This window comes from Gossypium raimondii, chromosome 6 (assembly GCF_025698545.1).
Source record: "Gossypium raimondii isolate GPD5lz chromosome 6, ASM2569854v1, whole genome shotgun sequence".
NCBI lineage: Eukaryota > Viridiplantae > Streptophyta > Magnoliopsida > Malvales > Malvaceae > Gossypium > Gossypium raimondii.
Genome location: NC_068570.1, coordinates 18,489,133 through 18,507,836, shown reverse-complemented (window position 1 = coordinate 18,507,836; position 18,704 = coordinate 18,489,133). Strand labels below are relative to the sequence as shown.

The window sequence follows — 18,704 nt, the reverse complement described above, 5'->3', positions numbered from 1 at the left end:
TGGTTTAAATTTGGGTTTTTATACAATTTTATTATTTGAATCTGCTAGTGTTAGGTAAAACTCAGATTTTCAAATGAAATTAATGTTTTATCAACAATACCACGAATACGCAAACTGTTTAAAAGCTTCTGCAATAAAAAAAGGTTTTAAAATTGAATAACGATTTGTAAATGAATAATGTTTTGGAAAAGAACGATGACATATTTTTGAAAAAGCATTACCCTATGACATCGTCAAATTCGGCCATAACATCTAAGCCAGGTTTGGGGTGTTACATTTAGTGGTATCAGAGCCAGGTTGTACAATTCGGCTGCAGATGTGGGTTTTTAAGACGTGATTTTTAAGAACTGATTTTTAAATTTTTTTTACTGAAAGTGTAGTACACCGAGTCTCCGGCGCCAATCCAGTAAGTTTTCTGAAACTGTGAATTGTTTAAACTGAAACTGAAACTGTCTTTGATAGTATATCCTGAAACTTCTATAGATAGTATATACTGAGACTACTATAGATAGACTATACTGAAAACACTTAAAATAGTGTATATTGAGACTGTAGTAAAACTGATAGACATTGATTGACACTGCGATGGATGAAACAAACTATACACTTCTGATACTGTTTTCAAAAATATATCTGTTAATAAACCCTGGAACTGTAAACTGATGCATAAAACTTTTAATACCGATAAAACATAATTAGATAATGAGCACCAGAGGTACTCGCGGATGGGGTGCTAGAGGCCAAGGTAAAGGCTGTAGAGGGGCTCGAGCTGAGTCCTCGTCATCAGGTAGTCTGCCAAATTTGGATACAAGTGAGACGCCAGTGTCGTCTGCTACTGAGACTGGGTCTCAAGATCGCATGGTTGGGGACGATGCATTGTCCCAAGCTATGCTAAGGATTTTGGAGAGGGTCGTTGGGCCCAATACTGGATTTAGGGGTCGAAGGTCGGTTATGGAACGACTCTGGTCCAATGGAGCTGAGCTATTCAGGGGTGTCACTTGGGTTACCCTAATGTGGCTGAGTATGAGGTCGAGAATTAGCGATGTGTCCGTTTTGAGGATGGCGTCAGAGATAATTTGAGAGTTCTGATAGCCCCGCAGGGGGAGTGGGGTCTTTCTGCCCTAGTCGAGAAGGCAAAAATCACCGAGGAGGATATGGAGGTAGTCATGATTGGAGAACGTCGGAACTACTTATCTAATGTGATATCTGCACTAGTGGCGAAGAAGTTGGTTCGTAAGGGATGTGAGGTATTCTTGGCCTATGTAAATGTTTCAGATTCTAGGGACTCTACAGTTAATTATATCAGAACGGTAAAGGATGTTCTAGACATCTTTCCTGACGAGCTACAGGGTTTACCTCCAAATCGTGAAGTGGAGTTTGGGATAGAGCTCTTTCCTGGTGCAACTCCGGTGTCTATTTGCCCTTATAGAATGGCACCGAAAGAGTTTGTGGAGCTTAAGGCCTAGATTCAAGAGTTACTGGATCGTGGGTTCATCCGTCCTAGTGTGTCTCCGTGGGGAGCACCAGTATTGTTTGTGAAAAAGAAAGATGGATCCATGCTTATGTTTATTGACTATTGTCAACTAAACAAGCTCACCATCAAGAATAAGTACCCTTTACCGAGGATAGATGATCTTTTTGACCAATTCTGAGGGGCTTCGATTTTCTCAAAAATTGATCTAAGGTCAGGGCATCACCAGTTAAGAGTTAAAGAGGCTGACGTGCATAAGACGGCATTTAGGACTCGCTATGGTCACTACGAGTTCCTAGTGATGCCATTTGGACTGACGAATGCACCGAAAACTTTTATGGATATGATGAATCGAGTGTTCCGGCCCTATCTAGATCGGTTCATAGTGGCATTTATTGATGATATACTAGTGTATTCAAAAATTGAGGATGAACACGATGAACACCTCAGAGTGGTTCTACAGATTCTGCGAGAGAAACAGTTGTACGCCAAGTTCAGTAAATATGAGTTCTGGTTACGTGAAGTAACGTTTTTGGGTCATATGGTTTCTACTGTGTGCATTAGAATCAATCCTCAAAAGATTGAGGCTATCTTCAATTGGAAGCAGCCTAAGACTGTATCTGAGATCCGCAGTTTTCTGGGACTGGCAAGGTATTATCAATAATTTTTGGAAAGGTTTTCTTTGATTACAGCACCTTTGACTAAGCTACTACGTAAGAGTTTGCCGTTTAGCTGGACTGATTTGCAGCAAGAGAGCTTTGAGAAGCTCAAGACTGTACGGACTGAGGCCCCTATTTTGATATAGCTAGATTTTGAAAAAGAGTTCACTATTTACAGCGATGCATCACATGTCAACTTGAGATGTATGTTGATGCAGGACAGAAAGGTTGTAGCGTACACGTCTCGTCAACTTAAGACTCATGAGGCAAATTTTTCGACACATGATTTGGAGTTGGTCGCAGTGGTATTCGCATTAAAGATCTAGAGGCATTAGCTATATGGTGAAAAGTGTATCATCTACACGGATCACAAGAGTCTCAAGTATCTTCTCACTCAAAAAGAGCTAAATCTTAGGCAGCATAGATGGATTAAGCTGCTTCAGGACTATGACTGTACGATTGAATACCACCCTGGTAAGGCCAATATGGTGGCTGACGCCCTACGCCATAGGGTTGTGACTGATTTGAGGGTGATGTTTTGCTTGCCTAAGTTTATCTGATGATGGTAGTTTATAAGCCGAGCTTCAAGTTAAGCCGTCATGGATTGAACAGATTAAGGGTGAGCAGTTGGAGGATGAGTCATTAGGTCTTCAATTCTGGTAGATTGAGGATGGTAGTACTATGAATTTTGGACTAAATAGTGATGGGGTACTCTATTTCCATGGGAGAATTTGAGTTCCGAATGATACTGATTTAAGACAGGCCATACTAAGAGAGGCGTATAGCAGCCCTTATGTTATGCATCTTGGCGGAAATAAGATGTATCGAGACCTCCGTGAGTTATATTGGTGGTCAGGGTTGAAACGTGAGGTTACTAATTTTGTGGGCAGATTTTTGACTTGCCAGCAGGTTAAGGCTGAGCATCAATTACCTTCAGGTTTGCTACATCCGGTTAAGATTCCTCTTTGGAAATGAGAGCGCGTAACTATGGATTTTGTTAATGGGTTGCCTCTAACACCCACTAAGAAGGATTCAATATGGGTCATCATGGATCGATTGACCAAGTCCACCCACTCTATACCGGATCGTACTGACTATTCTTCGCACAAGCTGGTGAAGCTTTATATTTCTAATATAATGAGACTGCATGGAGTACCGGTTTTGATCACCTCTGATAAGGATCCTTATTTTGCGTCCCAATTTTAGAGAAAGTTACATGAAGCTCTGGGTTCAAGGTTGGACTTCAGTCCTGCATTCCATCCTTATACCGATGGTCAGTCTAAGAGGGTGATTCAGATACTAGAGGACAAGTTTAGGTGCTACCGCTTTGATCCTACTCATATTGTCCCTGTTGAAGAGATCGAGGTTAGACCAGATTTGACCTTTGAGGAAGGGCCGGTTTAGATTCTGGATCGCAACGTTAAGGTTCTGAGAAGGAAATCTATTCCACTAGTAAAGCTTTTATGACGTAATCATAACACTGAGGAGGCCATATGGGAGCCTGAGAATGCGATGTGTCAGCAGTGTCCTCATCTGTTCTGATCAGGTAAATTTCGAGGACGGAATTTTCTTTAGGGAAGAATTGTAACACCCCAAAATTTTAATTTTTGGTATTGTGAATGTGTGACACAAACATCTGTTAGCTTTAGTGATTATGTTTTCTAGGAGTGTTTGGGAGGTCCCAAGTTCAAGCTAGGACTTAGGAAAATTTTGGTATTTTTATGAATAGGCCCTATCTTTGGTCAGTAGGCTTTTAAGTAAAAGTTGGCAAATAATTAACAGAATAGGCCTGTTGGTCTGGTGTATAAGTGGAGTGTTGGTGTGAGGGAGGTCATGGGTTCGAATCTTTGGGACGCTAAAGGTTCTATTTTTGCTCCTGATTTCGACAAGAGTTGTGCTGAACTGGGTTTCTGAGAGGTGGATATGTAGTGGGAAGTGAGAGAGCTATTTTAGGAGTGAATTAGGGGATTATGGGGGAGAATAGCCAAAATATGATCACTTTTCCTTTTTTTCGAAAAAAGATAGAGTTATTTTTCTCTCCATCTTTCTGACGTTTTCTCTCTCCCATCTCTAACAAAATTTTTTTCTTCTTCGCTTCTTACTCGATAATCTTTTCTTTTCTTTCCTCTACTGCTGAAATTCCCTTGTTCCCCCTAAACCATTATTTCCTCTTAATTTCGTAGCGTTAAGCAGCACTTGTGCAAATTCAGTAAGTTGTTGGGTATCATTTCAAGAGATTATTTGTGTTCAATAGTCTAATTCTGGGGTGTTGGCAGCAGCATTTCACGAGGATTAAGGCTCTCCTCGTGATTTTTGTAAACGTACTAATTTGAAATTTTTGCGGTAAGTGTTAATTTTTTGTGGGTAAGTATTTTGGTTTCGAGATTTTGATTAATCATGAGGTAAGACTAATTATGGTGTTATTTGTTCAATTATAGGCTTTTGAGTGCTCGGAGACTATTTTAGCATCAAAGAAAACTAGGTGTGTACCCGAAACACAAAAGGAAGGGATTCGGCGAAAAGCTGAAATTGCTTGCTGTTTGGACAGCAATAATAGGCTAACTTTGAAAAATCACCATAAATTTTAGAAATTGAATTAGAGGATGAAAAATATATGGGATTTATTATATTTGAGTCTAGTTTCTCATAAAAGAAATGAAGTAAGAAAAATAATTTCATATTATGAGATATTTGAATTTTAGTGAGACAGGATCAGAATGATTTAGGAATCCTCTATCATGACTTTGGAAAATTATTAAAAATTGTATAAAATAATTCTGGGTTAGAATTTATATTTTTAAAATCCTGAATGAGTCTATTTTCAAGAGAAACAAACAGGAACATCATCCAAATTCTGTACGAGAAGATAATTTATTTTTAGTGCAGAAAGGTCAAAACTGTTTGAAAACAGAATAGTGGAAACTTCAAAGAATAAATTGTACTTATTGGGTAAATAAAAAATTCTTAAATTTTTATGGTAAGAAGAAATGTGAGTCTAGTTTTAGGGAAAATTTGTGGATCTTAATTCGAAATTTTGTAGCTTAAGATACAAATAATTTAGTAACAGTGGCTCAAGTAGATAGCTTTGAAGGATCATATAAGTAAATAGTGGAAACACATATGAATAATTATCTGGCACGAGTTACATTAAAATGGATCACAAGGCCAAGGCGAATTTGGGCCATGTGGGCCACACGGGCGTGTGGGCCTATACAGGTGAATATCATGGGCTTGTAGGCCCATTTTCATTATTTGACTGATAAGGTTGCACGGGTCGCCCAAGTTGACTATGAACCTACTGTAGGGTCGGTAAGTTTACCTAGACCCCTAATTGACTGAAATGATTGTATGACTCATATGATTAAGCCTGATGATGTCCCACTAATTTGATATTGTATGCCCTATTTACATGCATGATATTATGTTATAGCATGTCATATTTGTATATTGCATTACATTGGGTTGGGGGATTATAATGTTCGAAGGAAGTGTACTGAAAGACCTCGAGCCTAATTTACTGGCAGCTCAACTGCAAACTACTTTCTAGTGCCGCATTCAGTACTACTTGGAGTATAGGGATGGGTGGGTTGATTATATCCCCACATGGAGTGTAGGGTTGGACGGAGATGGTGTGTAGAGGCTGGATGGGTAGGATTTTTGTGACTGCATATCTGTTACTGCTACTGATACTGTGATGGGCTAAAGCCCTACTATATGACTGTTTTTGTACTGATATAGGCTAAGGCCCAAACTGGACTGATACTGATACTGAAAAGGGCTTAAGCCCAAACTGTGATTTTCTGTTTACTGTCTGTTCATTTGTATGGGGATTACACACTGAGTTTACGTAAACTCACCCCCTTCTATTTAATCTGTACAGGTAATCCCCAGATATAAGCGGATCAGTGTGGCGGAGGACTCAGTGGTGGCCACACGACTTCTTTTACACTGTTTATTACCTATTTATGATTTTAATTTTATTTGGGAGTATTTTGCTGTAACTATGGCCTTTACAGATTTTGGTTTAAATTTTGGTTTTATACGGTTTTATGATTTAAATCTACTAGTGTTAGGTAAAACTCGGGTTTTCAAATGAAATTAATGTTTTATCAACAATACAACAAATACGCAAACTGCTTAAAAGCTTCCGTAATAAAAAATATTTTGAAATTGAATAACGATTTGTAAATGACTAATGTTTTGGAAACAAACGGCATGATTTGAAATTAACATAAGGTAATGAAAAAAATGGTTAAATAGAAAAGGGAATTTAGCGACGACATATTTTTCGAAAAGCACTACCCTGTGACATCGTCAGATTCGGCCATAACGTCTAGGCCAGGTTTAGGGGGTTACATTTGTAATGGCCCAAATTTGAGGTTATCGGAACAGTGGTTTCGGGACCACAAATCCGATGAGAAAAAATTTATTTTTCTTATATTTTTATGGTCTACAATTTCACAAAATGATTTCGTGAAAATTTCGTTCGAAAATTTCGACGTTTGGGCACTCAATTTAGTCAAAAGGACTAAATTGTAAAAGTGCAAAAGTTGAGTTCTACATGTTAGAGGTGTCCAATTGTTATGAAACTTTAAATTGGAGGTCCTTATATGGTAATTATACCATTGGTAACTTGGTAGACAAAATGGACATGAGATAAGTGAAATAGAAAATTTTTAAGTTAGGGGCAATTTGGTAATCTAGTAATTAAAATGAATTAAAAGGAAAAAGATGACAAATTATGCTCATCTTCTTCATATGAACGAAATCAGCAAGGGGAAGCCATAGTTAGGGTTTTCAAGCTTCCAAGCTCCATAGTAAGTGATCCCAATCCCGCTTTTAATGTTCTTTACGTTTTTGAGATCCCTAGCTTAATTTAGCTTATTCTAGCAATAATTTAACCTAGGGTTTATATTTGGAAAAATACCCATAGGTGAAAAGTGTTTATTTTGATGTTTTATGATAGAATATGAAGCTAGAAATTATGTTAAACAACTTTTGCTAAGCGATTTTAAGTGCAAACGAGTAAAACGACATAATCGGTAAAATACCTAATGTTCATAAGTACATGTTAGAGTGGGAATTTGATGTTGCCATAAAAGGAAAAATGTTCAGAATGTTATAAAACATAAGAATAAGAGATGAAGTTTAATTTCCGAGCCTTGGGGCAAAAATGTAATTATGTAAAAGTTTAGGGCAAAATTGTAATTTTAAAAAGTTAGAGTCAAGGGCTGTTTTGTTGAATGTGAGTATTAAATAAGTTAAATTTACTATTTTAGATCAAGAAGTACGAAACTCGAGGTTAGACAAAGGGAAGAATAAAGTTGAAGACTAAGTTGGTGAATTTGGCTATAATTGGTACCGAGGTAAGTTTACGGTAAATAAATGCAATATTTCAATATTTATTATCAATGCTGTTATTTTCCAGCAACTATGAATTTATTTTATGAATTTATTTGATGATGATCTAAGCATGAAATGATAGAGAATTAAAATTTAAAAGTCCCGTTGATACATAAGGATGGTATCGGATACGAATGTCATGACATTTGCGTAAAGAGATCCCATGTAAGACCATGTCCGGGACATGGCATTGGCATCCTTAAGATCATAAGAGGTCCTCAGAAGACCATGTCAGGGACATGGCATGGGCACCGAGACGAGAGGTCCCATGTAAGACCATGTTCGGGACATGGCGTTGGCATCGAGATGAGAGGTCCCTATAAGACCATGTCAGGACATGGCATGGGCACTAACATGAGAACATCCCATGTAAGACCATGTCTGGGACATGGCTTTGGCATGTTATTATCGAAGAGACCCGAGTATCCTTATTATTCCAATGTAGCTCAACGGGCTTGTAAACGAATTATGTTCATGAAAGTTCGGTTTAAAGCATAAATGGCAAGCTCGTAAGTTATAAGAGTTAAGAACTTATTATACTATCAATTGATGTTCAACGATGCAACAAGAGTTGAGTAAGTTATGTACACAAGTATTCTAAGTAAACAAGCAAGAGAACTAGTATGAGATTAACTAAAGAGTAAACTAGAGATATAGACATTTGAGTTTAATTATTTAAGTTAAATATTGTTATTTATTTGCTAGTAAACTTACTAAGCTTTATGCTTACTTCTTTTATTTCTCTTTCTCTTATAGTATTGCAAAGCTACTTCAAGGATCCTAAAGAAGTCGGAGATCGTCCACACTATCAACCACAACTGCTCGGTATTTTATATCGAATCACGTTTGAGTTATGGCATGTATAGGGATTTAGTTATTTTGTATGTTTGTGATTATGATTTTGCTAAAGAATGGTGTGTAAGTATTTGATGATGTATGGTTATTAAAATGGTTAAGTATGAAGGTATTTGTTGTTATAAGAGTCTAGGTGATAAATTATGCATGGAAATCATGAAAGGATAAAATTTTGCAAAGAAACAGAATTCAGGCAGCAACAGTGACGTGACTTTGAAAAATCACCCAAGATAGTATAAAATGAATTAGAGGGTGAATGATATATGTAATTAAAGCTCGTTGAGTCTATTTTCATGGAAAAATAACGGTGTAGCGAAAGGAATTTTATATTTTAAGATATGTGAATTTTCGTGAGACAGCGTCAGAACAGTTTTTGGTGTCCCCTGTTTTGAGTTTAGAAAATCATTAAAAATTGTACAAAAATGGTTATGAGTTATAGTTTATATGTATAGATTTCTCATTGAGTTTATTTTCTGTAGAAACAAGTAAGAACTTCATATGAAAATCCTACAGTGAGAAAACTTATTTTTAGTGACTAGAGGTCAGGGCAGTCAGGTGGTGAAACAGGGGAGACTTTAACTAATAAACTGTACTAATTGGCTGAACTAAAAATTCTAAAAATTTTATGGTGAGTAGATATATGAGTCTAGTTTTAGGGAAAATTTACGGAATTAAATTTCGAGTTCTGTAGCTCAAGTTATAATTAATTTAGTAACTGCTGCGCGATTGGACAGATTTGCTGTAAATAGTGAAATAAATTTTCAAACCTAGTTTTTATGCTCCGAATTGGTAAGATAAGCTAAGTAATACCCCGTGCTCGACTCCGGAAACGGTCTCGGGTAAGGGGTGTTACAACATTGCTTGATGTCTTTGAAACTAGACTCAAATACCTTCCCACCATAAAATTTTCAGAATTTTTGATTCAGCTGATAATTACAGTAAAATCATCAATCTTACCCTTGTTCTGCTGTCTGACAGCTTCGACCTTTCTTTGCTAAAAATTAATTATCTCTCGGTACAAAATTTGGATAGTGTTTCCATTTGTTTCTATTGAAAATAGACTCATTAATAATTTTAAACATGTAAATTTTAACACCTAATTATTTTTCTTCAATTTTTGATGATTTTCCAAAGTCAGAACAGGGGAACCCAAATTCATTCTGACCTTGTCTCACAAAATTTATTATATCTCAGGATTTACATTTCCATTACTTACACTGACTCAATAATATTTAATTCCATATTTTGTTCATCCTCTAATTCGATTTCCATAATTTATGGTGATTTTTCAAAGTTAGCCTACTGCTGCTGTCCAAACAGCAAGTAATTTCGGCTTTTCGCCGAATCCCATTTTCTGGGTTTCGGGTACACACCTAGTATCGTTTCTGATGCGTAAGTACTCTTAAGCCTCTAAAACCTAAAAATCAGCCAACAGATCTCAAGATTAATCACTTAATTCATTTTTAATCAACCAATTTTGGAAGGAACTCGACTAAAAACCTAACAAAACCCTTACCTCGCTTGAGTAACCACGACTTCGCACAATCACAGCGTCGATTCAAAACCACCAGCCCCTTGATTAACTCCTAAACACAAAAAAAGAATCCCCCTTTTAGAGATTAACCAAGAACGATTAACAATAGACAAAACCGTTAGTTACCGAACACACTCAACCAACAATGAACAACCAAATCAATTGGAAAATAAAGAAAGAAACAGAAGGGGAAAAATAATGGAAATTTTGGCAGCAACTAGGGGAAAGAATCGGCAGAGGAAAAGAAGAAGAAGAAAACGTTAGAAAAAGTTTGGATAATTGGAGAGAAAATCGAAACTCTACTTTTTTTTTCTGCAACAAAAGATAATTAGATTATTTTCTGATAACCTCTCCCCCATTATCTCCTAAAATTACTCCCTATTAACCTACTAAAACACAACTACTCAGAATTTTACCCCAAAACAACTCTTAGCCGAAATTGGAGCAAAAATACTATCTCCACGCCATCACAGAGAATTGAACATAAGACCTCCTTCATGCCAACATTCCACTCACCCACCAAACCAGCAAACCCATTCTATTAATTATTTGTCACCTTTTACTTAAAAGCCTACTGACCAAAGATAGGGCTTATTCTTAAAAATACCAAAATCTGCCTAAGTCTTGGCTTGAACTTGGGACCTCTCACACACCCAGAACACTTAACCACTGAAGTAGATACACAATTGGGTTATACCTTCGCAAGAACAAAAATAAAAATTCTGGGGCGTTACATAAACCACTTAGTAAGCGAAAACAAAAAATTTTGCAAGCTAATGGCATTCTTTTGCTTGATACAATTACTTAGACAGATCAGAAAAGCAATGCCTAACCAAAGAAATTAAACAAAGATGCTTATGGAGAGGCAACTCCGTGGTTAAATAATGTTTATTTTTTTTTCATTGCATTGCATATAGAATGCATCTCTAAGTCGCACGTATATTTGCATTTTATGTGCATTTATGTTTGTTTTGATTGAAGACAAGCAAAAGGTTATGTATGATAAGTACTCATAATTCATATATTTTGGACCCTTACTACTTTACTTTTCAATTCTCTTCAAGTAAAATATCATGTTTTAGCTTCATTTGCATGTTTAGTGTCACATTTTCATATATTAGCATTTTTGCTTTAATTTTATATGATTTAGTATTATTATTTAGTTTGGTGTTTCTTGATTTTAATTAGGTGCATATGAACTTGGGTGCAAGTTTGAAGACCAATGGAAGTGAAATGAATGAGCAAAAAAAAGGCAAAATGCAAAGAACTAAAAGAAGGATGAGTGGGTTGCAACTCAAAACTGTGGAGCCACATCCCCATATCTAGTGCTACAACGCCAAATTTGGAGTCACGATGCGATCATTCGTAAGCCTTGGCACCACAAGACCGCACCCCAATGCAAATGAGCCCGTATTTAATGCTTGCTTGCACCTTGGTGCCCTTCCACACCCCTACGCCGATGGAAACCCTCTCGATTTGAATTTTTTTCATATTTTTGGTGGAGTGGACAACCGAAATTCACATTTTAAAGGGGTTTTTTGTAAATTATAATTTTATATTTGATATTATACCTTATATTTGACCTTCTTAAAGTTGTTTTACTCGGTTTAGTCATTTTTCTATTTTTCTGTGAAATCAAATGTAATAAAAGAAAAGTTTCTACAATAGATCAAGGGAGCAGCTTCAGAAATTTGATAAGACCAGTTTAATTTATTATTTGATTTTTTTCTCATTAAATTCTCACTATTTTTAGACTTATTGTTGAACACACAGACAAGAGAGATAGATGCAAGTACGAAATTAATTCTTGAACTACACTCAGTATCACCCCACTTGATAGAAAAAGTCATTGATGCTTCGAGAGGAATGAAGGATAGGTCTACTTTGATATATTTCTTAAGCGCATAAACAGGGTAGTTTCGTAATTCTTCACTTATTTTTGGACCATTGAGGAAAATTTTCAATTTAAGTGTAGGGGATTCAAGTCAATTTAGTTTAAATGAATTTTTAGTTAATTATTTTTTAAGCTTTTTTCATATTTTTATTTCTTTTATTTTTGCATGATGCATGTAGTTTACATGAAATCTTAACTTGATGAGATGGTAAATCATGTTTATATGCCTTTGAGATTTGTAAATTTGTCATAATAAATATTTTGAAACCTAAATGTTGACTTTATATAAAATTTATAACATTGATTTATGTTGTTAGGATGTTTGTTAGAACAATAGATACTTCATATGATCTAAATTCACAGTGTTTTTCTATTGATATGCTTTCTATAATCAATTTTAGAATTTTTTGAGAGAATAATTTTATTTGAAGCATGCTTACAAAGAATGATCTAGGTGAAATTTTGATATTTTCGAGCTTGATTATTGGATTGAATATTAATGAATGTGCTTAATTGGATAACCTTGATAATAATCATGAGCATTTATTACTCATCTCTCTACTGTATGAGCTTCAAAAAGAACTATCAGTCGGACTGAGTAACCGGGGGAAGGTGCTTGGTTGTCATTTACCTTCACGTTAAAAGGTTCATTTTTTTCCTAGTGTGCTCCACTAATGTAGATATGAGTAAAGTTAAAGATTGTTTAGGTTTGATTAACCGAGTAATTCAGGTAGGTGCTTGGGTTGTCATCTACACTCGTGTTCAAAGGTAATCGTACTCAATTCAAAAAGAAAGAAAGAAACAAGCTTAATTGTATTATTTCTTGAATTATTATTCTATCTCATGCTAATAAAAAAATTGAAGTGAAGTTGAAGGAAAAGAAGTTTGATACTTTATGCTCGATTGGAATTGTGGATGTTGTAAACCTAGTAATTTTAGAAAGCATGATGAAGTTTGAAAATATTCTCTTGATTTCTCTAGTATCTTATACATTTCATATTATTAGGAAGATAACCATACATGAGCACGAAGTTCTTTTCTTTCTAATTCTTCCTAATTGTATGAATCATTGTTATTGCTACATTTTGTTTAGCATACAAGATTTCGAATGTATTCATGAAAACATGTTTGCTTGCCCTATTGGTATATAATGCTATTTTCAATTATCGATTTGAGTTAAGTGTTTCTTTAGGTTGCATATTCATTCACATTTTCATTTGCATTAGTTTCATGCTTGAGGACAAGTACGATTCAAGTGTGAGGGAATTTAACAAGTGTGTAATTTCTCAATTATTTGTGATATTTCTCCTCTTAAATGATTCTATTTATGTTCTTAATTATATTTTTTATCCTTATATTTTATTTATTATGTATTTAGAGAAAAAGGATCTTAAAGTTTATTTTTGGCAAATTTTTGCAGTTTGGACTTTCAATAGTGTAGTTTCAGTATTTTGGGCATAATTTGAGGTACAGACATTTTTTTTGGGCCTATAATATACCGATTCGATGAGAATTAAAAAATATAAAGTTATTAAATGACTCGAGCCCAAAAAGGTTAGGAAGGTACCCAAAAATGGCTTGGAAGTTTAACACGAAAATTGTTGAAAACCTAGAAAAAATTTGCTTTTTAAATTCAATGGCACTTTTGTATTTTCTTGATTATATTATTTTTGTATTTTCTCGATTATATCATTTGTATTAGTTTCATGCTTGAGGAAAAGTATGATTCAACTGTGGGAAAATTTGATAAGTGCGTAATTTCTCAATTATTTGTGGTATTTCTCCTCTTGAATTATGCTATTTATGTTCTTAATTATATTATTTATACTTATATTTTATTTATTATGTATTCAAGGAATAATTAGAGAAAAATGATCTTAAAGTTTATTTTTGATAAATTTTTGCAGTTTGGACTTTCAATAGTGTAGTTTCAGTATTTTGGCCATAATTTGAGCTACAGACATTCGTTTTGGGCATATAATATATCGATTCGATGAGAATTAAAAAATATAAATTTATTAAATGACTCAAGCCCAAAAAGGTCAGGAAGATACCCAAAAATGGCCTGGAAGTTTAACGCGAAAATTATCGAAAACCTAGAAAAATTCTACTTTTTAAATTCAAGGGCACTTTTGTATTTTCTTGATTATATTATTTTTGACCTATAAAGAGACATTATTAGGAGGAGATGGATACATCTCCGCTCTCAACTTTATTTGATTTGGCATTTTATTTTCTTTATGGCTTGGTAAACTCTTATTTTCTAGTTGAAGTAATATTCAAATTCGATTCTATAAAGTTTGTGAGATCGAATTGTTATTAATCTTTTCTTTATTCTTTGGTATTTACATGTCTTTTGGTTTAATTACAATTATTTAGGTTTGTTAAATATGTGGCTAGCATTTGATAGCTTAGAATGATTGCCTTATCAATTATGGATTTAGTCGATTGATTGATTCCAATATTTGTGATGACTACATGATATTATTTACGTAGTATGGTTATGTAATCTAACTTAAATAAACTTTGATTTTGTGTTTGTTGGTTATAATTTGGTCTCTTTCATTCTTAAGACTATTGATAAAATTAAATTCCTAAGTGATCGTTATAAGGTCATTTGTCAATAAGAGAAGTAATTAATGACTATTGTCTCGATTATCGAGTAGGTAAGAATATATTAGGTTACTCGGTGATTGTCGGTAACTATAACTAATTTATTAAAGAATATTGAAATTCGTTTTTGCATCAATTATCAAACCTTTGAATAAAAAGAGAATTTACATTGACTAGAATTTCATCTCATTGATTTTTCCCAAAATTTTGATACATGCACGGATGGGATGAAATTATTAAATTTCATTCACCTAAGATGTCAATTTTCAAGTTTGGAAAATCAATCGACTTGCGGCTACTTTTTAAATGGGATTCAGGCATTTCTGAGTTGAGATATCTTCATAGCGTTCGAAGATATATATCTTAGTGTAACATCCATGATATTTCTTGAGAAGAAAATAGTGTCAATTCGGGTTGACATGTGTTCGAAATCTTCAAGGAAGAAAAAAATGGAAATATTGAGATTAGTGGAGAAAATAATTAAATGCTATGGGAAATTAAAAATGACTTTTGAATTTAGAGAAATTAAATTAAGGAGTGGATTAAATTGAAATAGTGTGAGAAGTGTTGGGCTATAATGCAAAATTTAAAAGTAAGATATGATGGAATTAGATGGATAAGAAAAGAGTAAGGACTTAGAGTGTAAATTGACCATGAAATACATGTAGATGCGATGGAAATTATGATGATTATAATTATTTCTAATTAAGTGCTAGTTTTTCTTAAAAGAGAATAGAAAAGATTGATAGATAGATAGATAGATTTTTTTTTTTTAGAAGGATGTAGAAAAAGAAGGAAACATCATCATCTTTTTCCATCTTCTTCTACACTTTTTCATCTCCCCCAACCATAGCAAATTTTTTTTCTTTTCATTTTTGTCCCCTTCACCATTTTCAACCTTCCCAAGCTTTTAAAATTAAGGTTTCACCATAGATTTTAGAAAAACAACCATAGGAATTTCATGGTATGATTAGTTTTGGTGGTGATAGCAAGAACACACTTTGAAGAGAAAAGAGAAGTTAGGGATTTTAAAATGTTAAGGTAAGATGATCGAATTTCTTAAAGATTTTATGTTTATTTCACTCTAATACATGGAAATAGCGTAGGGTTCTTGTTTTGATATTGAATGATATGTATGTGTATTATGTTATTGAAGAGAAAGAGAAGGTGAAGAACAAATTGAAGATAAAGGTAAAGGGGTTGCAAAAGAGTAAAGAAGGAAGAAGAAACATCCATCCAAGTATTTTTGTTGTAAATATATCAAGAGTTTTACTTTATATTACTTAAACCCTTGATGAAAATTTGATTAACTAATTTAACAATATCATGTAATCTTATTTTAATATTAAAATTATGCCTTGTATTATGAAATTTAATTAAAAGAGGAGTTGAATAGTTATAATAAATTGAAGAGTCTATGTATAGTGAATTTGATGAAGTAAATAATAATATGGAGTATTTATCGGAGTGTTATAATTTGATGAAATAAATGTCAAGTGAAATTTTGATAATTGTTGTTTCCATTTAGGTAAGGACTAAATTGTAAAATTATTAAAGTTTGAATTGTTTTAATTGTTGAGAAAGTGTAATGGAGTGGTATAGTTTAAATTCTCATGTAGAAAAAATGAAAACCAATAGGATATTAAAGGTATGCCATTAAGTGATTAAGCACGCAAGTGATAGTGGCACTACAGTGCAAGTGAAAGTGGCACTATGGTGCAAGTGAGTGGCACTTCAGTGCAAAGTGAAGCCCGTACATCCGTGCGAAGAATAGCGGCACTTTAGTGCATCTTACTGACATTTCCATATATCCTATCGTGTTCTATTAAGTTTACAATTGGGCAATTGAATTAAAAAAAAAGGTAAGTGTACATTAAGGCAGCAATGGTAAGTGGCTTGTATGGTGTGAAATGACACCTAGTTGTAGTTTTTTTTAAAACAAACTTGTGCATGAGCTTAGAGATTAATGCTAGTATTATACACATTATCATTTATATATATATATATATATATATATATATATATATTCATGAATTTGTATAAATTAAACTTTTATTATATTGCATAATTCTTGATATAATTATTAAGCCTTTGTGAGCTTAACGTATGGGTAAAATTCGCTTTGAAGCTAGAAGTTGAAGGGCATTCTCAACTCATGTTATCACAAGTCAAGTTTGAAGATATCATGAACTAAATTTTGGGCATTAGTTATGGCATGTTGGAAACACGGAAATTTACACATTTTTACATACCCTTTTTAACTTAAAATTATACAGTTTCGATAAAATTCTTGTTGAAAAAATAATTAATTTTTACAAAATAATTAAAGTGCACTTAAAATATGAAAATGTTTAATTTTAGTTAATTTTATAATTAATTTTGATGAATTTTGGTTATTTTCGACAGATTTACACAAAGGGCGAAAAATGGCTCGGCGGACATTACTAGAAGCACAAAACCAAGAAGCAATTTGAAGTATCGAGGTGAGCTAAATTTTAGCCTAAGACGGTCCAAAATTATATGTATTAATTCATAATATAATTAATTTTAATTTATATCCAATTTAATTTGGTTTAATAAATTATTATTAATTAATTATGAAAAAAGAGGTCCAATTGAACTGAACCGAGTGAACCGAACCGACCAAGAAATGGACAGCCCCAAAACCGTCCCAAGAGCTGACCCAAATCAGCTTATTAGCTTATTATTTAAGCTTGTAAAGAGGCATTTGAAGATTTGTTCAAGTTGCATTCAAACCCCTCCACAATTGGTGGCTTTATAGATTTGCCCCAAGCCTAAATTAGCAAAGTTGAAACTATCAACCTTGCCACATGTGTGGCCGGCCAAGGGAGGGATTTTTGGCTGATAATTTTAGCTATTTTTAGCAGCCCTCCTTAGCTATAAAAACCCCCTTAGGCTGGTCATTTTAGAAACACACCTCAAGCATTCACATCTTTCCTCTCTTCTCTCCACTTTCTCTCTTCTTTTCCATTCCAAAATTCCCTTGCTCTCCTGCTGATTTCTCCTCTTGGGAAAGGGGCATTCCAAAATTCACTCGACATTTACTTGTCACTTTATTACTTTTTACGATTGTGTACACTTGCACATTTCCGCCGTTCCAAGTTTTTGGCGTCGTTGCCAGGGACTGTGTTTTTAAAAGTCATTATTTGTGAAGTAGTTAGTTAATTTTTCTGTGATTATTTTAGGTGTTTATGAGTATTGGCTGAATCATCGATTTACTCCCTGTAGAACCTGAGATTGAACGAACTTTTTGATAGCGAATAAGACAAACAAGTCAGAGAGTGACTGAAGAGATGAACTTCAAAAATTTGAATCAAGGAAATGGAGCAAACCTTGCTCAAAATCCTATCCTTATTGCTGATGATAAGGATAGAGCTTTGAGACAGTATGCTGTGGCAGTATTTCATGATTTGAATCCGGGTATTAGGAGACCCAAAATTGAGGCACAACAGTTCGAGTTGAAGCCAGTCATGTTCCAGATGCTTCAAACAGTGGGCCAATTCAGTGGAATGCCTACCGAGGATCCTCACCTATACTTAAGACTGTTTATGGAGGTGAGCGATTCTTTCAAGTTAGCCGGAGTACCCGAAGATGCATTACAATTGAAGTTGTTCCCATATTCACTAAGGGACAGAGCTCGAGCTTGGTTGAACTCATTACCACCAAACTCAATTTCAACATGGCACGAGTTAGCAGAAAAATTCCTTATGAAGTATTTCTCGCCTAGCAAGAATGCTAAGTTGAGGAATGAGATCACTGCTTTCCAACAAATAGATGATGAGTCATTGTATGAGGCATGGGAAAGGTGCAAAGAATTATTACAGAAGTGCCCTCATCATGGCATCCCACATTGCATACCACTTGAGACATTTTATAATGGTTTCAATGCTCACACGAGGATGGTAGTGGACGCTTCTGCTAATGGTGCTCTCCTTTCTATGTCTTATAATGAGGCTGATGAAATCATTGAGAGGATTGCCAGCAACAATTATCAACGGCCAACCAATCGAGCAGCGCTAGGAAAATAAGTCACTGGAATACATGAAGTAAACGCTCTTACTTCACTCGCATCTCAAGTATCATCAATATCCTCAATGTTAAAAAATCTTACTACTAATGGGTGCAATAGTTTTGAAGCACAGCCACTGAATCAATTTGAAAATGTAGCCTGTGTTTATTGTGGGGAAGGAAATTTGTTCGAAGAATGTCCATCGAACCCAGAATCTGTGTATTACTTGGGTAACCAGAACCAAA

General features: G+C 34.5%; 1 long non-coding RNA gene and 1 other non-coding gene across 2 annotated transcripts; one reads left to right on the top strand and one right to left on the bottom strand.

Moving 5' to 3' along the window:
- The first annotated feature begins 6,905 nt into the window (after window positions 1–6,905).
- Window positions 6,906–8,492, top strand: LOC128041648 (uncharacterized). The gene is made up of 3 exons (XR_008196568.1): window positions 6,906–6,947; window positions 7,410–7,496; window positions 8,290–8,492. It is a non-coding gene; the product is annotated as an uncharacterized LOC128041648 (long non-coding RNA).
- A 9,695-nt stretch (window positions 8,493–18,187) lies between these two features.
- Window positions 18,188–18,294, bottom strand: LOC128042165 (small nucleolar RNA R71). The gene has a single exon (XR_008197371.1). It is a non-coding gene; the product is annotated as a small nucleolar RNA R71 (small nucleolar RNA).
- Between the last annotated feature and the right edge of the window lie 410 nt (window positions 18,295–18,704).